Source organism: Panthera uncia, assembly GCF_023721935.1.
Source record: "Panthera uncia isolate 11264 chromosome C1 unlocalized genomic scaffold, Puncia_PCG_1.0 HiC_scaffold_4, whole genome shotgun sequence".
Lineage (NCBI taxonomy): Eukaryota > Metazoa > Chordata > Mammalia > Carnivora > Felidae > Panthera > Panthera uncia.
Genome location: NW_026057585.1, coordinates 65,885,938 through 65,903,530, shown reverse-complemented (window position 1 = coordinate 65,903,530; position 17,593 = coordinate 65,885,938). Strand labels below are relative to the sequence as shown.

General features: G+C 38.0%; 1 protein-coding gene across 7 annotated transcripts in view; it reads right to left on the bottom strand.

Moving 5' to 3' along the window:
* The window catches only part of BEND5 (BEN domain containing 5), a 1,448,520-nt gene that overhangs the window by 1,064,665 nt on the left and 366,262 nt on the right, over window positions 1-17,593 (bottom strand). The gene's annotated exons all lie outside the window — the stretch shown is intronic.

Genomic DNA, 17,593 nt, shown 5'->3' with positions numbered 1-17,593 from the left:
ACATGCCAGGAGCTATTTCTCAAAAGGTACATAATACTCTACTGTGGATGGTATGGCCTTAATCTAGAATCCCTGTGGCCTAGGAAATGATTGTCCCACTAAGACACACTATGTTACATCTCACTTTGCATCTCTTTTCAACAATGACACCTTCAACATCAACGAGTCTGCCAAATTATGACTCAAGTGTAGCAGTACATACACCACAAGCTTACCTTCTGTAGGTCACATTAAAAGCTGACAAACCTGATGTGTAAAGCAGTATAAGCATCAGACTGCAATTATATTAGGTATGGAATGTGTTGCATCCAGAACCCAAAGAGGGTTCTGTATCCTTCTTTGTGATACACACTGAAAGATGTAACTCTTGGTCTTTTACTTTAGAAGGGATATTCAGCCATGCCTCTAACCACTGGAATTCTAAAAAGTACACTGAAGAGGAAGGACTCTGAATTTTCATAAGGTTAATCTCCTAACCCCTAGCAAACATGTGTCTTAGCAAAGCATCTAAAACGAGCAAAAGTTGTACAAGTTAATTGTAAACTGGATTCTACTGAACACACCAAGTCATAAAGTTGGTTAAGTGGCCAACCAACTCTTCTTGATCATCCTGTCCATCCAGCATGATGTCACCAATGAAACAAATTAATGTTATGTTCTGCTCCAGTCAGTCTATATATCTTCGACTATGTTATGAGAGAAAAAAAAAGAAGGTAAAATAGCCTTGGGGCAAAAATGAAAATGAATATGAATACTGTTTTCCATTCCATGTAAAAGAAAACTATTTCTTATCCACTTCTCTAATTGACAAAGAAAACAATATATTTGTTAGGGGTGCCTGTGTGGTTCAGTTGGTTAAGTGTCTGACTTCAGCTCAGGTCATGATCTCATGGTTTGAGCCCCCATCTGGCTTTGTTCTGACAGCTCAGAGTCTGGAACTTGCTTCAGATTCTGTGCCTCCCTCTCTCTCTGCCCCTTCCCCTGCTCACGCTCTGTCTCTCTCTCTCCAAAAATAAATAAACATTTAAAAAAATTTTAAAAACAAAATAATATATTTGTCAAATCATACTATGTACCAGCGTAATTTTATCTATCAATGATACCACATTAAACTCAGCAGTTACAATTGAGGCAACTATTTGATATGGTCTATAGCAATCTATAATTATTTTGTGAGATCCATCTGGTTATTTCAAGGGCCAGATTTGGTGAATAAAATGGAACCATGACAGAGACCACCACTTTGGATGCTCTAGAAAACCGTCATTAAACTTTAACCGACAGGTCAAATCCAGCCACCTGTCAAATTTTATAAATAAGCAACTCAGATACAAGCAAGATGTCTGAACCAGAATTTAGAATCACAATAATAAGAATACTACCTGGAGTTGAAAAAAATAGAGTATAATCCCTTTCTGCAGAGATAAAAGAAGTAAAAAAAATAGCCAGAATGGAATTAAAAATGCTATAACTGAACTGCAATCACGGATGGTGGGCACAGCAGCAAGGATGGATGAAGCAGAACAGAGAATCAGTGACATACAGGACAGACTTATGGAGAATAACTAAGCAGAAAAACAAGAGGGAGATTAAGGCAAAAGAGCATGATTTAAGAATTAGAGAAATCAGTGACTCATTAAAAAGGAACAACATCAGAATCATAGGGGTCCCAGAAGAGGAAGAGAGTGAGATAGGGGTAGAAGGGTTATGTGAGGAAATCAAGAGGAAAGTTTTCCTAACCTGGGGAAAGACACAGACATCAAAATCCAGGAAGCACAGAGGACCCCCATTAGATTCAACAAAAACCGACCATCAACAAGGCACATAATACTCAAATTCACAAAATACTCAGGCAAGGAGAGGATCATGAAAGCAACAAGGGGAAAAAAGTCCATAACCTACAAGGGAAGACAGATCAGGTTTGCAGCAGACCTATCCACAGAAACTTGACAGGCCAGAATGGAATGGCAGGATATATTCAATGTGCTGAATCAGAAAAAATATGCACCCAGAATTCTTTATCCAGAAAAGGTGTCATTCAAAATAGAAGGAGAGATAAAACGTTGCCAGACAAACAAAAATTAAATGAGTTTGTGACCACTAAACCAGTCCTACAAGAAATTTTAAGGGGGACTTTCTCAAGGGAGAAAAGATGAAAAAAAAAAAATATATATATATATATATATAAATACCAAAAGCAACAAAGATTAGAAGGTCCAGAGAACACCACCAGAAACTCCAACTCTACAAGCAACATAATGGCAATAAATTCATACCTTTCAGTACTCACTCTAACCATCAATGGACTCAATGCTCCAATCAAAAGACATAGGGTAACAGAATGGATAAGAAAACAAGATCCATCTATATGCTGTTTTCAAGAGACCCACTTTAGACCGAAAGACACCTTCAGATTGAAACTAAGGGGATGGAGAACCATCTATCATGCTAATGGTCAACAAAAGAAAGCCAGAGTAGCCATACTTATATCAGACAATCTAGACTTTAAAATAAAGACTGTATCAAGAGATGCAGAAGGGCATTATATCATAATCAAGGGGTCTATCCACCAAGAAGACCTAACAATTATAAACATTTATGCACCAAATGTACCAGCACCCAAATATATAAATCAATTAATAACAAACATAAAAAACTCATCGATAGTAATACCATAATATTAGGAGACTTCAACACCCCACTCACAGCAATGGACAGATCATCTAATCAAAACATCAACAAGGAAACAATGGCTTTGAATGACACACTACCAGATGGACTTGACAGATATATTCAGAGCATTTCATCCTAAAGGAGCAGAATATACATTCTTCTCCAGTGCACATGGAACATTCTCCAGAATAGACCATATACTGGTACACAAATCAGCTCTAAGTAAGTACAAAAAGATCAAGATCATACCATGCATATTTTCAGGCCACAACACTATGAAACTCAAAATCAACTACAAGAAAAAATTTGGAAAGGTAAATACTCAGACCGGGTCGAACATCCTACTAAAGAATGAATAGTCTAACCAAGCACTTAAAGAGGAAATTAGAAAGTATATGGAAGTCTATGAAAATGATAACACCACAACTCAAAACCTCTGGGATGCAGCAAAGGCGGTCATAAGAGGAAAGTATATAGCAATCCAGGCCTTCCTAAAGAAGGAAGAAAGATCTCAGAAGCACAACCTAACCTTCTGCCTTAAAGAGATGGAAAAAGAACAACAAACAACCCAAAACAAGCAGAAGAGAGGAAATAATAAAGATTAGAGCAGGTATTAATGCTATCAAAAACAAAAAAACAGTAGAACAGATCAATGAAACCAGAAGCTGGATCTTTGAAAGAATTAACAAAATTGATAAACCCCTAGCCAGTTTGATCAAAGAGAAAAGGGAAAGGACCCAAATAAATAAAATCAAGAAGGCACGAAGAGAGATCACAACCGACACAACAGAAATAAAAACAATAATAAGAGAATATTATGAGCAACTACATGCCAATAAAATAGGTAATTTGTAAGAAATGGACAAATTCCTAGAAACATATACACTACCAAAACTAAAAAAAGGAAGAAATAGAAAATTTGAACAGACAATAACCAGTAAGGAAATCAAATTAGTAATCAAAAATCTGCAAAAACCAAGAATCCAGGGGCAGATGGCTTTCCAGGGGATTTCTACCAAACATGTAAGGAAGAGTTAACACCTATTCTTTGGAAACTGTTCCAAAAAATAGAAATGGAAGGAAAACTTCCAAACTCTTTCTATGAAGCCAGCATTACCTTGATTCCAAAACCAGACAGAGACCCCACTAAAAAGGAGAACTTTAGACAAATTTCCCTGATGAACATGGATGCAAAAATCCTCAACAAGATGTTAGCCAACCGGATCCAACAATACATTACAAAAATTATTCACCGCAACCAAGCGGGATTTATATCTGGGATGCAGGACTGGTTCAATATCCACAAAACAATTAACGTGATTCATCACATCAATAAAAGAAAGACAAGAACCATATGATCCTCTCAATAGATGCAGAGAAAGCATTTGACAAAATACAGCATTCTTTCTTGATAAAAACCCTCAAGAAAGTAGGGATAGAAGGAGCATACCTCGAGATCATAAAAGCCATATATGAACGACCAATGCTAATATCATCCTCAATGGGGAAAAGCTGAAAGCTTCACCCCTAAGGTCAGGAACAAGACAGGGATGTGCACTCTCGCCACTGTTATTCAACAGAGTATTGGAAGTCTTAGCCTCTGCAATCAGACAACACAAAGAAGTAAAAGGCATCCAAATCGGCCAGGAGGTGGTCAAACTTTCACTCTTTGCCGGTGACATGATACTCTATATGGAAAACCCAAAAGATTCCACCAAAAAAACTGTTACAATTGATTCACGAATTCAGCAAAGTTGCAGGATATAAAATCAATGCACAGAAATTGGTTGCATTCCTATACACCAACAATGAAGTGACAGAAAGAGAAATCAAGGAATCGATCCCATTTACAGAAAACCCATAAAATACCTAGGAATTAATCTAACCAAAGAGGTGAAAAATCTATACACTGAAAACTATAGAAAGCTTATGAAAGAAATTGAAGAAGACACAAAGACATGGAAAAAGATTCCATGCTCTTGTATAGGAAGAACAAATATTGTTAAAAATGTTAATACTGCCCAAAGCAATCTACACATTCAATGCAATCCCTAGCAAAATAACACCAGCACTCTTCATAGAGCTACAACAAACAATCCTGAAATTTGTATGGAACCAGAAAAGACCCCCAATAGCCAAAGCAATCTTGAAAAAGAAAACCAAAGCAGGCATCACAATCCCAGACTTCAAGCTATACTACAAAGCTGTGATCATCATGAAAGTATGATACTGGCACAAGAACAGACACTCAGATCAATGGAACAGAATAGAGAACCCAGAAATGGACCCACAAACGTATGGCCAACTAATCTTTGACAAAGAAGGAAAGAATATCCAATGAAATAAAGACAGTCTCTTCAGCAAGTGGTGCTAGAAAAACTGGACAGTGACATGAAGAAGAATGAACCTGGTCCACTTTCTTACACCACACACTAAAATAAAGTCAAAATGGATAAAAGACCAAAGTGTAAGACAGGAAGCCATCAAAATCCTTGAGGTGAAAGCAGGCAAAAACCTCTTTGATCTTGCCGGCAGCAACTTCTTACTCAACACGTATGCAGAGGCAAGGGAAACAAAAGCAAAAATGAACTACTGGAACCTCATCAAAATAAAGTGATGAGTTTTGCACAGTGAAGGAAACAATCAGCAAAACTAAAAGGCAACTGATGGAATGGGAGAAAATATTTGCAAACAACATATCAGATAAAGGGTTAGTATCCAAAATCTATAAAGAACTTACCAAATCAGCACCCAAAAAACAAATAATCCAGCGAAGAAATGGGCAAAAGACTTCTATAGACACTTCTCCAAGGAAGTCATCCAGATGGCCAACCGACACATGAGAAAATGCTCAACATCACTCATCATCAGGGAAATACACATCAAAACCACAATGAGATACCACCTTACACCTGTCAGAATGACTAACATTAACAACTCACGCAACAACAGATGTTGGTGAGGATGCAGAGAAAGAGGATCTCTTTTGCATTGTTGGTGGGAATGCAAGCTGGTGCAGCCACTCTGGAAAACAGTATGGCGATCCCTCAAAAAATTAAAAGTAGAACTACTAGGCATTTATCCACGGGATACAGGTGTGCTGTTTTGAAAGGACACATGCACCCCCATGTATATAGCAGCACTATCAACCAGAGCCAAAGTATGCAAAGAGCTTAAATGTCCATCGATGGATGAATGGATAAAGAAGATGTGTCATATATATACAATGGAGTATTACTCGGCAATCAAAGGAATAAAATCTTGCCATTTGCAACTATGTGCATGGAACTGGAGGGTATTATGCGAAGTGAAATTAGTCAGTCAGAGAAAGACAAAAATCATATGACTTCACTCATGTGAGGACTTTATGAGACAAAATAGATGAAATAAGGGAAGGGAAACAAAAATAATATAAAAACAGGGACGGGGACAAAACATAAGTGACTCATAAATATGGAGAACAAACTGAGGGTTACTGGAGGGGTAGTGGGGGGGGGTGGGCTAAATGGGTAAGGGGCATTAAGGAATCTACTCCTGAAATCATTGTTTCACTATATGCCAACTAATTTGGATGTAAATTTTAAAAAAATAAAAAATAAAAAAAAAGATGCTGTGTTTTGTCAAATGCCATTTTCTACATCTATTGACAGGATCATATGGTGTCACCTACTACTCATATTGCAAGACATAGCTCATTTACTAAGTTAAAATTTATTAGAAATGTTTGCTCTACTTGTGGAACACTCACAGAACAAGTTACTCGCAATCCAAGGTTTTACTGTAATTATTTTTTTTTAATCTTGCAATTCTATTTTTTAAACTCTTTTTTTTTGAAGTTTATTTGTTTATTTTGAGAGAGACAGACACAGTGTGAGCAGGGTAGGGGCAGAAAGAGAGAGGGAGACAGAGAATCCCAAGCAGGCTCTGCACTGTCATAACCTGAGATGAAATCAAGACTCAGATGTTCAAACCATGGAGCCACCCAAGTGCCCTGTTATTGACTGATTTACATATTTGGGTATCTCAAATTGGGGGGCACAAAGATTTAGAATTATTAGATCTTCTTGATGGATAGACTGCTTAATTATGATATAATGTCCTTCTTCATCTCTTGTTACAGTCTTTGGTTTAAAACCCAGTTTGTCTGATATAGGTATGGGTACTCTGGCTTTCGTTTGGCATCCATTAGCATGATAGATGGTCCTTCATTCCCTCACTTTCAGTCTTTAGAAGACTTTAGATCTAAAATGAATCTCCTGCAGGCAGCATATAGATGGCTCTTATTTTTTTTTTTATCCACTCTGAAACCCTATGTCTTTTGATTGGAGCATTCAGTCCATTTACATTCAGGATGGTTACTGAAAAATATGAAGTTAGTGCCATTGTGTTACCTGTAAACTCTGAAACCCTATGTCTTTTGATTGGAGCATTCAGTCCATTTACATTCAGGATGGTTACTGAAAAAATATGAAGTTAGTGCCATTGTGTTACCTGTAAAGTTTGTGTATTTGTTTTTGTTCTCTGTTCCTTTCTAGTCTTTGTTGCTTTTGGTGTTCCCCCTCCCAACTCAGAAAGTCCCCCTACTTACTTCTTGCAGGGCTGGTTTAGTGGTCACAAATTCCTTTAGTTTTTGTCAATTCTGAATGACAGCCTTACTGGATACAGTATTCTTTGCTGCATATTTTTCCCATTCTGCATGTTGAATATATCCTACCACTCCTTTCTGGCCTGCCAAGTTTCTATAGACAAATCTGCTGGAAACCTGTTCTGTCTTCCCTTAAGGACTATTTTTCCCTTGCTGCTTTCAGGGTTTTATTTCTTCTTTTTCTGTGTATTTTATGAATTTAACTATAATATGCCCTGACAATGGCCAGCTTTTGTTGAATTTAATGAAAGTCTCTGTTTCTTGGATTTTGATGTCTGTGTCCTTCCCCAGATTAGGGATGTTTTCAGCCATAATTTTCTCAAATTAACCTTCTGTCCCTTTTGCACTCTCTTCATCTTCTTGGATCCCTATGATAGGGAACTTATTCCATTTTTTAAAGAGTAGCTGAGCTCTCTAAGTCTACTTTCATAATCCATTACCTTTGTTTCTTTTCAGCTTCATTATTTTCCATATTTTATTTTCTATATCGCTAATGCATTCTACTACTTCATTCATCCTCACTGTTACAGCATACATTTAGGTTTGCATCTCAGTTATATTTTTCATTTTGGCCTGACTAGATTCTAGCTCTTTTATCTCCACAGTAAGGGATTCTCTAGTGTCTTATGTACTTTTTTTAAGCCTAGCTAGAATCCTCACAATTATTGTTTTAAATTCTAGTTCAGACACCGTATTTATATCTCTATTGATTAAATCCCTGGCTGTGATTTCTTACTCTTTCTTTTGGGGTGAATTCCACATTCCTACCATTTTGGAAGAAAAAAAATAATAAAATAAAATTTAAATTTAAATTTAGGGGCGCCTGGGTGGCGCAGTCGGTTAAGCGTCCGACTTCAGCCAGGTCACAATCTCGCGGTCCGTGAGTTCGAGCCCCGCGTCAGGCTCTGGGCTAATGGCTCGGAGCCTGGAGCCTGTTTCCGATTCTGTGTCTCCCTCTCTCTCTGCCCCTCCCCCGTTCATGCTCTGTCTCTCTCTGTCCCAAAAATAAATTTAAAAAAAAAAAAAAAAAGTTGAAAAAATAAATTTAAATTTAAAAATAAAAAAATAACAAGCTAGATTCTACATGTATTTTGGTCTTCTTGTTAAGAGAAGCTTGAAAGAAAAAGGGAAAAAAAGATTAAAAATTAAAAATGATTGCTCTTTATCTACAAATAAAATAAAAACAAAAACAGAAATAAAAACAAAAAACAAACAAAAAAACTAATAAACCTTCCCTAGAGGTGAAGTTTTGCAGCACTCTATGATAAGTAGACTTAGTGTGTGGGAGGGGTTTGTGTTGATCTTCTAGGGGAGGAGTCTGCTGCTCTGTTTCTCAGATGGACTTGCCCTAGTGGAGATGCCTGGGGCACGGCTTGGTGTAATGGCTCCTCTCTCCACTTGGTGGCACTGTTTAGCTCACTGAGGTCAATCAGTGCTGGTGGGATAGGGGTCAAATTGGCTTCACCCCACTCTCTCTAGTCTCAGGAATGGGAAGTCTGCACCCTTACAGAGGCACAGTCACCCCTCCTGTGTCCCTGGCTTCTGTCAGATCCCTACTTTTAGCCTGTCCTTGACTGAACTGTCTGCCTGCCAGGTGGCACAGCACTCCTGTGTTTTATGTCAGTCACAGATGTGTTTTAAAACCCCACATTTCAGAGGCCTCCTGCACCTCAGACCCAAGCTGATCCTCTGGAGGAGGGACTTGCTCTACTGTGGCTGGTGCCAGCTTGTCCCAGAAAACAGACAAGTGACCACACGGCAATAGCTGCTCGGAGTTGATGGCAAACTGCAACACACAGCTGGAACCAGGGCTTGCTAAACTCACACTCATAAGGGTGAATGGGGCAGCTCAATGGTGTTTGAAGGGTCTTTTGCCCACTGACAGGCTGTATCACCTCTGCAAAATACACTCCAAACAGGGAAACCACTTCTCCCCATCCAACCCAGGGAATCCTCAGACTGTGCTGCCCACTCCTGTGGCTCTGCCCTACCTGCTTTCTTGCTGGAGCACCACCTGGCACTGAGCTCCAAAACTTCAGACTCTGCGCTCCACTGTTCATAGGCAACTGGCAGTATTGATACCCTCTCCTTCTTCTCCCATCAATGGTTTTGGGAGATGGTTTCCTTGTGCAGTGCCCTGCACATGTTTTCAGTTTTGTTTTCACTCTTTCTCTTTTGCTCCCTTTCTTTCTATGTTCAGGGCTCCATCCCCATCATAGTGCCCACAGCTCTTTTCTCCCACAAATCAACTACCTGAAGTTCCCACCTTCCACAGATCATATTTTCTGCTTGTAGACATGCAGCTTACTTCATTGACTTCCAATTTCTCAGGTGTTCAGAATGATTTGATATTTATTTATCTGTTCAGGGGAGGAGGCAACCTTAGGGTCACCCCACTCCTCCACCATCTTAACCCTCTCAGATAGTGACTTTTGGAAAGTGAATGCTCCATTCTTTCTTGCCTTTTTATGCTTGTGGATGTTAAAGAGCACCCTTACTGATTGTCCATCTACTTTGCCACTAGAAATACCATGTGTATTAGTCATCTCCTCAGCTCCCTGAAGTTCAAGCCCCCTAGGTTGTCTTTCAGACCTTGACTATCATTAAGATAACTATGGCTTTCTTCTTCCTGATGGATAACCATCACCAGGTGACCTCTATTATGTCAAATACCCATTATCACAAGAGATATTAGTAAGTCCAGCTCTATGACAGCTTCCCTTACCATCATCCATTGCCTGCAGGAGGAGATCCATCACTAACTTTTTCATCAGCTTTATTATTCTCCCTTCACTACATCTCAGGGCACCCAGGCATTTATTTCACCATAAGCCATCACTTTTGCCAGGATTCTGAAAGTTACCTCACATTATTTGCCCCATTCCTGTGAGATGATTACCTAAGTATTAAAATCTCATATACAGGGACGCCTGGGTGGTTCAGTTGATTGAGCATCTAACTCTTCATTTTGGCTCAGATCATGATCTCAGGGTCGTGGGAGTGAGCCCTGCACTGGACTCTGCACAAGCATGAAGTGCACTTAAGATTCTCTCTCTCTCTCCCTTTTTCCTGGTCGCATTCCCTTGCTCTCTCTAAAACAAAAATAAAAATAAGTAAATCCCATGTCCTGAGAAAGTACAGCCAAGTAAATTAATTCTCGGATATCCACTCTTACTTCCCAGACTCCTTAATCAATCACCCTCAAAATCAAATCTCCAGACTCCTGGAAAATATGCTAATTAATTGTTGTAGCTCCTTTGGTGTGTATATCTTTCTTTCCTTATCAGGTTTATCAAATCTTAGCATGCTGGGATTTAAACCTAGTTGTAGCCTGGTAGCCAAGTCAAGAGAGGAGAGCAGCCTCTGCAGTATCTTCCAGCACCAAGAAAGTTCTAGCTCTTACTAGGGTTGGGTGGGCTACTCCCAAAGCTTGGAGGGTTCATAGGGATCTACAGAGTGCAAGTCCTTAAGGGCATCCTTCCAGATAGTCCCATCACATATGTCAGGATCGCACGTTTTCCAAACATATCTCTAACATTAGTATAATAGACCAACTCAGGCTTTAAACATTTCTGAATCTGTGTCCATCTAAGAATCAACTTCTGAGTCTGCTTCCCCACTGAATCACTCTTCCACTGCAGGATATCTACTGCAGGAACCCTCTGGCTCTCACATTTTGCATTTAACTATTTGTTAACGACTTCAATTTCTTATTAAAGTTCTTAAGGGCATCAATATAGTTTAGCAGTTTACCAGCCAACACCACAGTACTTGCAGACATTGTTTTTTCCATATATTTAAAATATCAGAATACTTGCACCTGCAGGACAATCCCTTCCACTGGCATATTTTCCCATATCATCACTGGTTAAATCTTCACTTTGGTTGGCATCTTGTGCCAGAAACTGTCTGTGCCCCATGTAACACCCAGGATAGCATACTCTTTGTCTGCAGGGCAGTGAGTGTGCCATTTCTAAAACATCTTCTTATTGCCTTTTTGCACAAACCACTCCATTCTCAGTACCACCTGTATTAACTATTCTGAGAAGCAGGTAGCCAAAACAGGATTAGACAGGCAACATATTTATTGAGGTAAATGCCTGTGAAAGAATAAGGGAAAGGATGCAGGGAGAGCATTCAGACTACATGGCACAGCAAATACATGCAAAAGAATGGGAAAATGAAGAACGACTGGGTAGGGAAGAATCTCAGACTCCAACATGGTTCTAAGGGAGTTTATGCCAAGCCAATAGGGAGTTCTCTTTCCAACATTGGCCATTAGAGGAGTTCTTCATCACAGAAGAATGTTGCAAGCACTAATACTCTTGCCATGCTCAGTCATTGGCCAGCAGCAGTTGACAGGGTGTATGGTGTTAGAGGAAATGTGGTGGTGTATCCAAAAGTGCAAAATTCTGGCTGACAGTCAACTATGCTCCCCAAAGCAGGAGACATGAATTGTGCATTTACAAAGCTGCCACATCTATGTACTTAGGATGCTAAGATGTTCTGACATGAGTCATACCATTAAGGAACTCAGAGTATAGTGTTAGAAATTAATCTAAAATGAAAATAAGGGAATAATTTGAATTTGGAGTAAAGAAAGTATGCTGGGTTTTTATCAAAATGAAGATATTAAAACTTAATATTACAGAGGGAGACTAGAATGATGGATACATAAGATCTTTCATCCTACGTAATTACTTTGCTACATTGGCCCAATTATCATATGGGGCAGGGAAACGTTCCTCATTGCCACTTCTGAGAAAAAGAAAGATCTCACTTGCACATCTAATGTTTTGAAATCCTACCAGGATTTATGTGCCAGTAGATTCGCTCTGGCCCAGATGGTAAGATTCTGTCTTAGCAGCTCATCTGGCCTCCTGCCTTTTGCCTTTTTACGTGGAGAAAGCAGCCCCCAGAATCACTTAGGCAATTCATCTTTAGCTCTCCCTATACAAAAAAGATATTCCCATCCCCCTTACTTTGCCAGTAAAACCATTTAGTCAGGCAACACATACGGGTTCCTTCCATAACTAGACCATGTAAATATAGAATTGACTGTGTTATAGTAAGAAATACACTTGACATTACCGCTGCTATACATGAGGAAATAGTCATCAATACCCTTGTTGGGATACTCATATTTGCTCATTCTAGAACAATCTTAGGAAGATAACAAGTTCTTAGTCACCAAAATAATCCAGAAATAAAACACCAAAACAGATCTATACTAGTTCAGAAGGAAAACATACAGGCCAACAGTATGGATTAATGTAAATTCAAAGTATAGTTTCTTGATCATCAGCATCAGATACACTTTGAAACTTACTTTATATTCACACTTATAATTTTTTCATTAATATCTCTCTCCTTTGCTAACCTGCAAAAGCCAACAAAGCTGAAATTGTATCTCTTTAATAATTTAGCACAGACTGGAATATAACAGGAGATTGATACAAATTAGCTAAAATATGAATATTATAATAATAAAACTTTCCAGAAAGACTTAAATTAGATATAAATAATATAAGATATGGTAGGGGTGCCAGGGTGGCTCAGTCAGTTAAGCATCCAACTCTTGCTTTTGGCTCAGATCATGATCTTGCAGTCATGGGATCAAGCCCTGTATAGCTCTGTACTATATAGCCCTGTATAGCCCTGTATAGCTCTGTGCTGACAGCATGGATCCTGCTTGCCATTCTCTCTCTTCCTCTCTCTCTCTGTCTCTTCCCTGTGCTTGCTCACACTCTCTCTCTCTAATAAACATTTTTTAATAGAATTTAAGATAATGGTGAGAAATCATTAGAGATAAATAGAGAAATGATCAACAATCCAAGAAATGAGGCAGATAAAATGTTTCTTTTCACAAATAGTTATTTCTTCACGTTCATATCATAATACTAAAGAGAAATATTAAAATTGTATATATATGTATATATATATATACACATATATATTTATATATATACATATATATATATATTTTTTTTTTTTATTGTAGTTTGGATTTGTGATGAGTGATGTTGACCATCTTTTCATGTGTCTGTTAGCCATCTGGATGACCTTTTTGGAAAAATGTCTATTTATGTCCTCTGTCCATGTCTTCACTGGATTATTTGCTTTTTAGATATTGAGTTTGATAAGTTCTTTATAGATTTTGGATACTAACCCTTTATCATAGGATAACTATGGAGAGATCCCAATTATCCCAATTTATCATACGATAACTATGGAGAGAATATTACTCAGCCATCAAAATCAAAAAGAATGAAATTTTGCCATTTGCAACAACATGGATGGAGCTAGAGTGTATTATGCTAAGTAAAACAACTCAAAGAAAGACAAATACCATGTGATTTCATTCATGTGGAATTTAAGAAACAAAACAGATGAACACAGGGGAAGGGGTTGAAAAAGAAGATAAAACAGAGAGGGGGTCAAAATATAAGAGACTCTTAAATACGGAGAACAAATTGAAGGTCGCTAGATGGGAAGTGGATGGATGGGTATTAAGGAGGACACTTGTGAGGAGCTCTGAATGTGATATGTAAATAATAAATCACTAACTCCTATTCCTAAAACTAATGTTACACTATATGTTAATTAACTAGACTTTAAATAAAAATGTGAAACATTAACAAAATAAAATAATATATAAACATTAGGTATACTTATAAATTATATAGGATTATATATTAAATATAAATCATATAAAATGTTTATATTATATGTGGTTATACATTATTATATATAAAGATTTATTACAATATATACTAATAAATGTAAGGATTTTATACAATATATGTATTTAGTAAAATTACAAAATCATATAAAATAAACTTCTATTTGCTGGTATAAAATAGTAGGTTTAAAGAATCTAATGTAAAAATCAGAATGAGCCAGATAAATTACAAAAAAGTTCAATGACCTAAAATTCCAAAGAGAGGGCAAACTGTCAGAGGCAAATACATGACTGTAATTTCTTTTATTCCCCTCTTGAAATTATTTTCTGAATCTGGATACACACTGAGGTTTAGGGTTGGCCCAAGGAGAAGACCTCTGAAAGAACAACAGCAAAGCTATGTAAAATAATCAAGGGCTTAAATGAAAGAAATGGAAACTTGAAGGGCCTCAAACACACACAGCTCATTTTCCCAATAGGAGATTTGCTAATTTGAGGGGTTGCATATGTCTCTCTTAATTCATAGTTCATACCACATACAAAAATGAATTCCAGGTAGAGGTAGATATAAATATGAAAGATAAAATTAGAGAGTTTTCATAGAAAATCACAAGTAAACATTTTCATGAATCTGGACTAAGTGCACATTTTTTAAACAGGACATCCAAAAACCAAACCTTAGAAGAAAATTAAATGACAAATGGTACTATATTAACATTAAGAACTTACATTCATCAAAAGATACCATTAAAGAGTGAAAAGACAACCTATATTATAGGGTAAAATGAGATAGATATCTGTAATTCATATAGTTGACTAAAGACTAATATCCAAAATATATAAAGAATTCTCAAAATCAGTAAAAAAAATAAATAAGGGCAGAACACCCCCCAAAAATGGGGAAAGACTGAACAGGCACTTCAAAGAAAAGGACATCAAAACTATAAATATATTACGCAAATGGTTCTCAAACTCTTTAACCATTAATTTTCATGTGGGAAATGAAAAATAGAACCACACTGAGAAATTTATACATACCCACCAGGAGTTCTAAAATGTAAATGACTAAACTTAATTATTGGAAAAAACAGAACTCTCACATGCTGCTGGAAGAAGGATAAATTGGTACAACTACTTAGGAAATTGGTGTACTATTTAAAGTCTAATAAATGTAGGGGGGAGCCAAGATAGTGGAATAGCATGGAAGTTTTTTGTGTGTCTGGCATCCATGAAATACAACCAGACCAACACTAAACCATCCTGCACACCTAGAAAACTGATCTGAAGATTAACACAACAATCTGCACAACCTGAACCACATAATTCAGCAGGTACACAGCACAGAGAGGTGAACTTGGGGAGCCAGAAGTCACAGCAGGCAGGGAGCTGCTTTTGTGGCTGCAGAGAGGACAGAGACAGGGTGGGGGGGAGCGGGAAATATGGGAAAAGCAGCCCTCCCTAAAAACAGTTGGAGAGAATGAAGAAAATTGGAAACAGGTACAGTGACTACACTAAAAAGGGAGAAAGGAGAAAGGAGAGAGGGTTTAAATTGCATTAGGACTATAAACAAGGGGAGCATAGAGTCTGAAACTCCGCAGCTTGATACCTGGTGGTGCTCTGGTGGGAAGGGACGAATCCCCAGGAACAGAGTAGGGTCTGGGAGGTTCTTGGGCCACATGGGGAAAAGCGGTACCACTGTTGGAAGGACATTTGGTAGAGACTGTTGAGACCACCTGGTCCCAGCAGACCCCAGAGAACGGCCACATTCACTGGTGCTGGAACAAGGTCACTAACGGTGAAGCCTGGTGCCAGATGTGAGTTGTGATTTTCCATAATCTCTGAAGCACTGCTGCTACACTATCTCGTGAACTTTTTCTGGGGCAGGCTGAGACCTGGCCACAGTCTCCAGGCAGCTGCAGCAGCAGGGTCCAGCAAGTGTTCCTGGATGTAGCCGACATTTGGCCATTGCTCTCTGAGACCCTCCACATAGAGGCTGAAAGAGTCAAAGCCACAGTCCTTCAGAAGTAAGGGGAAAACAATCACATTCTGAGACAAAACTCAGGAAGGAGGTACTGCCTGGGGCTTGGTCACAGACAGTGAAAAAGCAGGGAGTGGACGAAAGCTGAAGCAGAGGACGGATGTGTGCTTGCTGATTGGGGAGAACAGAGTCCTGATACGAGAGACTGGGTAACTGGGTGATGCCATTTTCACAGCTCCTGCACATGCCCATATGCACCTATGAGCATCACAACCCACCCAAGTACGCTAGGAGGGCCATCTAGTGGAGAATGGTGCCATTACACTATGCCCCGCCCAACTGGGCCAACCTAGCTCTTCAAGAACACAACTCTCACCGCCTGCTTAGTTTATGGACTATAAAGCGCTCATAGTCTGACTTCTAGAGGAAAACAAAGGAATTTCAGTCCTATTTCAATCTTTTAGCAGGTCCAACTATACAATTTTCTTTTTCTTGAATACAGAAAGAAAAAATTCAGTTTCATTTTCAATTTTTATTGAAAATATTTTTCTTTAATTTTTTTCACTATGGTTTTTACTTTTATGTAAATAGTTTCAAATTCTATTTTATTTCTACCATTTTATTTTAGTCTATGACAGTATATTCACTTTTTCTAATTTTCAAACATTTCTCCCTTTTTTCTTTTTTCTTTTTCATTTCTTTTCTTTTTCTTGAATACACAAAGAGAAAAAAATTCATTTTTATTTTTATATTAAAAATATTTTTCTTTAATTTTTTTCTACTATATTCTTTACTTTTGTGTCAATTTTTTCAAATTCTACTTTACTTCCATCATTTCATTTTAGTCTACTTCAATGTATTCATTTTCTTCAAATTCTCAGATGATTTCCTTTCACCCCCCAACTGTTTTCTCTAATCTATCAAACCACTTTCAACACCCAAAACAAAACACACCTAGGATCTAGCATCACTTACTAGATTTGTGTGTGTGTTTTAATTTTAATTTTCTTTAATTTTAACTTTTCTACCTTATTAATTCCTTTACTCCCTTCAAACTGATGAAAAAAAGGAATTCACCCCAAAAGACAGATCAGGAAGAAATGACAGCCAGGGATTTAACCAACACAGACACACACAGGATGTCTGAACCAGAATTTAGAATCACGATACCAAGAACACTAGCTGGAGTAGAAAATAGACTAGAATCCTTTTCTTTGGAAATAAAATAAGTAAAAGCTAGTCAGGATGAAATAAAAACTGCTATAACTGAGCTGCAATCATGGATGGATGCTGCAGCAGCAAGGATGGATGAGGCGGAACAGAGAATCAGCGATATACAGGACAAACTTATGGAGAATAACTAAGCAGAAAAAAAAAGAGGGAGTTTAAGGCAAAAGAGCATGATTTAAGAATTAGAGACTCATTAAAAAGGAACAACATCAGAATCACAGGGGTCCCAGAAAAGGAAGAGAGAGAAACAGGGGTAGAAGGGTTATGTGAGCAAATCATAGCAGAAAACTTTCCTAACTTGGGGAAAGACACAGACATCAAAATCCAGAAAGCACAGAGGACCCCCATTATTTTCAACAAAAACCATCAACAAGGCACATCATAG